Here is an 8,949-nt window from a genome sequence, read left to right as displayed (position 1 = left end):
GGATAAAAATCTCCTTATTCTTATTTGTCTCTAAATAAAATAAAATAATGTTTCTAAAGGAGATTTATGGATTTGGGAGACCTATATTATATGTTCCCAATATGAGGGGAAGAAAATGTGTAGTTGGAAAATAAAACACATAAAATGCATTTTCACTATCATACATAGATCTTCAAATATAGTAGTATGAACTAGAAGTTCATAAAATATTACATTTGTAAAACATTACTAATATCTGCTAGATATAATTACTGACCTAAACGAGAATTCTTAATTCTTATGTTCTAGTTAAAAGTGCACCTATTTTTAAGACATGCTAAAAGCATGCGGGTATGATCGGTTCCAAAAGAAAAGAAAAGGGAGCAAATGATCATGATGATCATACTAAGGAGGCATGAATTGCAAAAGAGATTAAGACATAACTGTTTAACCTTTGAAGAGGTTTAAGTGTCTGAAAGCAATAAAGAGATCTCGATACATTATGTCATAAAAGAAAAGGGGACCGATAAAGGAATAAAATAGTCGATAATAATTTTATTAATGATATCATGTGATCAAATGAGGATCTTATATATAAATCTGTCATGAGATACAGACAGAAAAATAGTTGGCCAACAGAAAAGAAAAGATGCAATATAATAGGGACTTGTGTATCCCTAACTCACGCACTTAAAGTGTAATGTTAGTATCATGTAAATAAACATTTGCACAATAAAAAGAAAAATAGTCTTGTGATGGACTAAATTACATGTCTTATCAATCTGGCAGTCTAGTAATAAATGAAGTTTTCTTCATGTGCATTTTAGAAATATATAACTATAATGTATGACTCATTTTATAGTGAAATTTTATATGAATCTCTGAACGTATTCCAACTTGTCTATTTGTGAAAAGACTTAAAATGAGTTTGTTATCAATACTATTTATGATGATAGTATCAAAACTCCTAATGAGTTTTCAAAAGCTGCAAATTACCTAAAGAAAAAGTTTAAAATGAAAGTTTTGGGAAGAATACATATAGATAAGTCACATCCATTATATGGATAAGTAACATCCATTATGTGTTTCGATAGTTGCAAGACCTTTAGATATGAATTAAAGATTGATTTAGACCTCCAGAAGGTAATGAATAAACATTTGGTCTAGAAGTACCATATCTTAGAGTCACTGAAGCATTTATACATATATGTATCTAGCCATACAGACTCTGAGCTATTATTTGCTGATTAGCATGATATCGTTCTTTATCAATATGAAGATGTTGGAATGAAGTTAAAAATATTCTTTGTTACTTTAAGGATACCGTGGAGGTAATATTATTTTATCTGAAGGTAGCCAAGAATAATCTTAATGGCTATATAGATAAAGTATTCTTGTTTGATCCTCATGTCAAGAGATCATAGTATAATCCACATGTGGGTAAACCATAAAAGAACTATTCATCTCATGACTTTCAGAAGATTATGAAATTCATATTTGACGTTTTTATCTCATTATAATATTTGGAAAGGCTGTTCGTTATATTATACTTTGCAGGCTCCAAGATGTCAACTGATGTTGCCAAAAAGGAGAGTTGATACACACTGTATTCTTTTTTCCTTGTCTATGGTCTTGTCCCACTGGGTTTTCCTAGCAAGGTTTTTAATGAAGTAACATTGCATAGTGTATTAATGAATGATGTACTCTTTTTCTTTCACTAGATTTTTGTCCCACAGGGTTTTTCTAGTTAAAGTTTTTTAACAAGGCACATTCATATATATTGGACATCCAATAGGGAATGTTACGAATATAATAATATCTTTGTGGATGTCCATATATCTCCCATTATCTCTTATAATCTCTAATATCTCCCATTATCTCTATATCTCACAATTATCTCATATTATTATGTAATTTGTAGATTCTATTAAAAGTGTAAAACTGTGCCTATAAATAGAGACCATGTATAATGTATTGAGCACATTTGAATGGAATGAGAAATACTCTCTCTCATTAATCCTCTCTTCCTCTATATGATTCTTCTTTCTATTTCTTCTTTATTTATAACAATATCGATTCTATTGATGATATTTTAATTATTGACTTGAATTGAAAAATCAACTCATAAACCAATAATAGATAAATATGACTATTAACTCCCACAGAATTAACACAATGAAAAAGACACTATGGTTTAGAGAATGATCGAGATCCTATTGGTGGCTAGTTAAATGCTGAAATTCTCCATCACTTAATGCTAATAGTGTGAGAGTGAATCTACCGAGCATAGGAAACCTTATGGTAAGTTAAGCATCGTATATATTCTTTTAATACATATTTGGTTATTGAATTAATTAATACGATGCTCCTTGCAGCAGATTATTTTATAGATGTGCATAAGGGATAGAGAAAAATAAATAAAATGAGTTTTCTAGAAACAAACATGATTTATTTATATTTTGTTATTTATTATTTAATTTTGATAGTAATTTTATAAAGTAACTAAATTTTAGTGGTTCAAATTTGATGCGATTGTTAAGATGAGGAGTGAAAGTGGAGGGGAGATGGAAAAGGAAATAGAAAAAATTCTTCTTTTTTTTTTTTTACTATGCATAAGTATCTCTTTATTCAAGTCACTATAAGACACTAAATGTGAGCATATTCTTTTTAAACCTCCATTCACTATATTATAAGGAACTAACCCATTTCTGCTAAAGCTAATTGTTAAGAGAAAATTCTATCCCTTAAGTCTATGTCTCACCTTCAAATAGATCCCCAAAAAAGTATTATTCCATTTAAAATTATACGGCATTTTTTTTTAATGAAGTATTCACTCCGTTCTTATTTATGAGGCAATTTTACTCACTTTATTTAATTTAGGGAAATTAATCCTTTTTTTTAATAATTATTCACATTTTCATAAATCCCCTCAATTAAATACTGTTATCTCTCTTCATTGATTTAAAGCATCCTTTTTTTTCTGTTTTTTTTGGGGAGGGGGTTTTATTGTAACTTTGCAAATTTCTCCATCACTTGTTAGCAAATTTGTCATTTTGTTTCTTTTACCCATCGTTGCTTCGCTGAAATTTACTTAGTCGGATTGCTTCCAGATTCTTGTGTTCTTATCGGTGTAGAAGAACACGCAACATGCAGGAAGCAAGTCAAGTCTTCACTCGGTTTCCACCATTTTCCACACTTTTTTTTTTTTGGTTAAATCCATTTTTTCTTCTTTTCTAATTCCATAACTTTTCTTTGCGTTACGGTAGACTCTCAGGTCAATGCATGAAGCAAGTCAAAGTCTTCACTTGTTTGCATAATTACGCCGGTGTCTCTCTTTCACCTTGCAGCTGAAAGCAAATTAATTTCCTTCGTTTCTTCTGAGTTTTGATCCATCTGTTTTCCCTTCCTTCCACAAATCCCACATGGCAGCTTCCCACTACAAAAAAATTGACTTTCAGCAACGACAAAAAGTCACTGCTAAAAGTATAAAAGTCACCGCTAAAAAGTCGTTATCGTAGTAGCCATGGCTGAAAACTTTTAGCGGCAATTAAAAAGGTCGCCGCTGAAAGATACTTTCGGTGGTGACATTTATCGCCCCTGAAAATACTTTTGGCGGCGACATTCTTATCGCCATTAAAAGAGTTTTTAGCGGCAACAAATTATCACCGCTGAAAGGGATGCTCAGCGGCGACTTTTTTGTCGCCGCTGAAAGTAATGCCTAACAAGAATTGGCTTTACCAACCCCACGTCATCACCGCCGACCACCACGTCACCGCCGCTGACTGCCACATCATCACCTCCAGCCGCCACGTCATCACTAGCCACCTCCACATCATTGCCAATCACTCCTTCCCGCCATGTCATCGTCCAAATATTTTCACCTTAAATGTGTCTTCTTCAAAGTTTGAAATCATGACTACCTCCTTTCGTGTCCAATCTTCTTGCGGCTGAGCCAGATTGAATTTGTTTATTAATATTGTAAAATAAAATATATATTATTATATTACACTTTCAACGGCGACATTATAAAGTCGCCGCTGAAAGTCAGACCTTCAGCAGCGACCATAGAATGTCGCCACTGAAAGTGAATCTAATGATTCTCAAAGGTATACTTTCAGCGGCAACAAAAAAAGCGCCGCTGAAAGTCTTAGTTTCAGTAGCAAAGCCGCTTAAAGTCTTAGTTTCAGCCGCAAACTTTCAATGGCGACTAGAAAAGTCGCCGCTGAAAGTTCTACAACTTTCTGGTGTCGCCGCTGAAACTTTCAATTATGATTTTTTTTGTCATCGCTGAAAGTCGTCACCTAAAGTCTTTTTTTTTTGTAGTGTCCAGAACTCTGTTCTTTCTCTTCGCGGTGCTTTCTGCAAACCAAGTTATAGCTGAAGCCAATGATCCCAGCATCATTCGTTTGGATTCTCGGCTCTCCACAAAATCAAATTCCACTTCGTGGGTGTCACCCTCTGGTCATTTCGCCTTCGGCTTTTACCCACAAGGTGAAGGCTTTGTTGTTGGAATATGGCTGAGGCATGAACATGAGAATATAACTGTATGGACGCCTCATCGCAACAGTCCACCATTATCATCTGATTCTGTGATCGAGTTAACTAAAGACGGCCCAGTTCTGCGTCATGACGAGAGAGGGAAAAGGAGACTCATTACTAATTCGTCACTTCCAGTGCCTGCAGATTCAGCGTCTATGCTTGATTCGGGCAATTTCGTGATGATTTACGATAAAAATCAAAGTATTATCTGGCAAAGCTTCGATCTCCCCACTGACACCATATTAGGAGGTCAAACTTTATCTCCTCAACAAAATCTGGTCTCTTCTTTGTCCAGATCCGACCACTCGAGTGGAAACTTCATTCTAATCATGCAGAATGATGGGAATCTTGTGGCCTACCCTGTGAACTATCAAAGGGGAGATGACGCTTACTATGCCTCCATGACTTTTGCGAATGAAGAGAGAAGAGGAGGAGAGGGATTTTAATCAATGGAAGAGAAGGAGAGGAAAGGGGAGGGTAGATATAAAGGGGAGGGGAGGGGAGGGGAGGGGAGGGGGAAGGGAGGGAGGAGATTTTAATGATCTCCTGTTTGGATTGAATGTAGGGGAGGGAAGGGAGTAATTTTAATGATACCTTATTTTGTTCTAATAAAAAATTGACTATTTTAGCCTCATAAAATTTAAATGAATTTTCTTACTTTTTTATTTTATCAAGACATAACTATATATATAATGCAATTCACTAATTTTGACTTATAAGACATAGTCACACATTTATAGGATATCAAGGTAAAAAGTCATGAGTGATAGGTTTCAATCAGAGAAAAGACCTTGAAGGTGAAAGAGAATACCGATGACCTCTTGGAATTAGGAGAAAAAAAAAGTTTACAAATGCTCACTAATTTTGGAGATAATTATCTTATCAATCTCTTGCTAAATGTTCAAAAGAACTCTCTTATGTAGAAATGTTTACGACAGATTAGAGGTTAACAAATCGAAAGGGTGTAAGAAGAATTAAAATATTATCTCTCATCTCCCTTCCAAAAAACCCCACTTCTGGAGGAGAGGCTAGAAGAAAAGAGGAGGGGAGAAGAGTCCCTCCCCTCTTTAAAAATTGTCATAATCAAACAAGGGGAGGGGAGCAACTCCCCTCCCTTCCTAAAAAATTGTATTAGCCAAACAAGGAGAAGGGAGCAATTCCCTCCCCTCCTCTCTGAAAACCCGTACAAAACATAGTGTTAATCTTACGGCGTTTCTTTGCTTGGTTGATATGAGCAATTACTACTTTACGGGTTTTGGGGCATAGTAACATTTCTGGGTATAACACAAGCCTAGCCTACCGTGCAACACTTGATGTGGATGGGATATTTAGATTGTATGTGCACATATTTGGGAGGAATTCCAAATCAACTGTCCAGTTTGTGTGGGAAAATCTTTTTTATCAATGTGGTGTCAATGGTATTTGTGGCTTCAACAGTTATTGTTCCTCCATCACTGGCAAAGGTGTTTGTCATTGTTACCCTGGATTCACACCCATCAATAATGTGAATGATGAAAGCATGTTTTTGGACATTGAACCAACCAGCAAATATGACTGTAAAACTAAAAAAGATCCAAAGATGGTATACAATGTAAGTAAGCCATTCCAACATATGCAATGGGGTCTTTTTCCTTATTTGGCCATGCCACTGGAAAGGGAAGCTTGTGGGAAGTCTTGCAGTGGAGACTGTGATTGTCGGGCAGCGTTATATGATGATGGAATCTGCAAAATGTTTACGCTTCCGCTTATATTTCGCAGAATTAATAATACTGTATCAACCATGGCCCTCTTCAAGTTGCCTTCAACAAATAAGATTCCCCTCAATGTAATGAAGCCAGAGGTTCTTGTTGATGACAAGAAAAATCTTATTTTCACTCTGGTTATCACTCTAGGTACGATTTCATTCCTCTGTTTGGTCTTTGCAATATCTAGTTTCTTCATTTACATCCGTAAAGTCTATTCATACACAAAGATCTCCACCAGTAGCAAAAATTTGGGGTTCGCTGAGGATTGTGGTTTGCGAACTTTTGCCTTTGATGAATTGGCGAATGCAACAGGAAATTTTACAGAAGAGATTGGTAGATGATCTTTTGGGGTTTACAAAAGGACAATTGCAGAAAGCAATAGAAGGATTGCAGTGAAGAAACTAGACATTGTCATTGATGGAGGGGAAAGAGAATTTCAAGCTGAAATCACTGTAAGTGCTAGAACTCATCGCAGAAATCTGGTTCAACTCATTGGTTATTGTATTGATAGTTCAAGAAAGCTTCTTGTTTATGAATACATGAGCAATAGATCTTTAGCAGATTTTCTGTTCAAGGCTGAGACGCATCTATCTTGGAAACAAAGAGTCAAAATTGCATTGGATATAGCAAGAGGAATCCTATATTTGCATGAAGAATGTGAAGTTTGTATTGTCCATTGCAATATCAAGCCTCAAAACATCCTCTTGGATGAAATGTGGACGGCAAAAATATCTGATTTTGGACTTGCAAGGCTATCATCAATGCCAGAACATTCAAGAATCAGAAGTATCAATGAATTAACAAGTGGCTATGTGGCACTTGAGCAACAAAAAGATGCGTCGACATCTATAAAAGTTGACATTTACAGCTATGGCGTGGTGCTGTTAGAGATCATATGTTGCAAAAGGAATATAGATGTGAATGTTCCTTTAGAAGAGGAAATTATTCTTTCAAGTTGGGTGTATAATTGCTTTGTGAGAGGGGAATTGAAGAAACTAGTATTAGTGGATGAAGATGTAGAATGGACGACATTAGAAAGAATGGTGAAGGTGGCGTTATGATGTGTCCAAGAGGACTTGTCTCTATGTCCCTCCATGAAGAATGTGATACTGATGCTGGAAGGGTTGAAACATATTCCAATTCCTCTATCTCCGATCCCACTTTCTTGATAATCTTCAAAAATATGGAGCTTTTTGCATAAGCTTGCTTGATAATTTGAGTAATATTTATATGGCTGAATTATTCATTAATCGAGTTGGAATCAATTTATGTAAAAGATTTAAGTTGGTCATTGCAAATAAGACGTTTCATTCCATAATTTGATAGCTACGTAATTTCATTATGTCTAAGCTTGTGATTGATAATTGCATCTGATCTGACTCCGGACACGTCAATTTGATTGTTGTTAGTTCGTCTATTATTTCACTAATTAAGATAATATATTTATATATAATTTAAACTGAGCCTGTTATCTGAGTGAAAATAAAGTTTAGAGGGATATTTAGTTAGTTACTAGCATATTATGTTTCATTAGTGCAATAAACCGAATAATTGCTAGCAAGAAGGATTATAAGCATAAATTAGAAAGTTTAAGGGGCCATTAATATGATAGCTGGAAAATGTACCGATGGTAAAGAAAAAAAAACACATCTTTTTCCTGGCCACCTAGAAAATTACCACATGGCCCCTAATTCCCCCCCCCCCCCCTCCTCCTCGCTCCTGCACATCTTTTACAGTATGTTTTTGGATTGCTTCCGTGGTCTTCTGCCGAACTTCTCTGTCTCTGTCTCTGTCTCTCTCTCTATTTTCCCTAGCTTTGTTAAGCCACGTCAATCTCCATCATTTTTCTGTTTGTTCTTGTTTTTGAATCGTGGATTTGATTTGGATCATTTTGATCTGATGATTTCTTGTTTTTCTTGGATTCCTAATGATTTTTTTTTATTTATTTGGTTTGTTGGAGAGGTGCATCAGGATTTATTATATTTATTCATAATTTATAATAATAAATAAAATTATAATTAATACTTCTTTTGATATATTTCGTTAATAACTATATTCATAAATAATTATTTTAACATTTTTATTTTAGTAACAAGTAATTTATTATTTTAGTATTATTTTAAATCGACGGCATCAAATCATTCGGTCCTCACTTTTTTCCATTTCATCATAATTTTCATCTTACAGAACATAAATCTTTCTATCAAATCATTTTTTATTTAAACTCGTACAAAACAAGTTAGCTCAGAATTTTTCTATTCCTTTCCTTTTTATTTCATTCTCTTCATTTCCATTACAATTAATTCTTCCTACAAAACAGGCCCTAATGGGTTTCTTGTTAAGTTATAAAAACTAGGGTTATTTGCATATGACTCTGTTCAAGGAAATTGATTATAATTTATACTTTTGTTTATAAAATATCCTAATTTTTGTAGATGGAAACCAATTTTTGAAACTCCTTGTAATACAAAATTGTACGTGTTGCCCTCTAGAGTGAAATTAATTTTTTTTTTTAAAAAAAACTTTGAAAAGAAAAGTCAGGGTCATACCGCGATTGTTGCTACAATAATATTAATGCATTATTGCTGTAACATATCTTTGACTTGGACAGTTGGACGTAATTTGTACGTCTTCCTTAGTCATTTTCCGGTGGGGACGAATTAGTCACGATGGACAGTCAGTAATT

General features: G+C 34.6%; 1 pseudogene; it reads left to right on the top strand.

Moving 5' to 3' along the window:
* Positions 1–4,048: 4,048 nt before the first annotated feature.
* Positions 4,049–7,461, top strand: LOC114735537 (G-type lectin S-receptor-like serine/threonine-protein kinase LECRK1; annotated as a pseudogene).
* The last annotated feature ends 1,488 nt before the right edge of the window (positions 7,462–8,949 follow it).

This window comes from Neltuma alba, unplaced genomic scaffold (genome assembly GCF_004799145.2).
Source record: "Neltuma alba isolate B1F8T4 unplaced genomic scaffold, ASM479914v2 tig00000444_pilon, whole genome shotgun sequence".
In the NCBI taxonomy this organism is placed as follows: domain Eukaryota; kingdom Viridiplantae; phylum Streptophyta; class Magnoliopsida; order Fabales; family Fabaceae; genus Neltuma; species Neltuma alba.
Note: the sequence above shows the minus strand (reverse complement) of the source record. Positions and strands in the feature narration are given on the sequence as shown.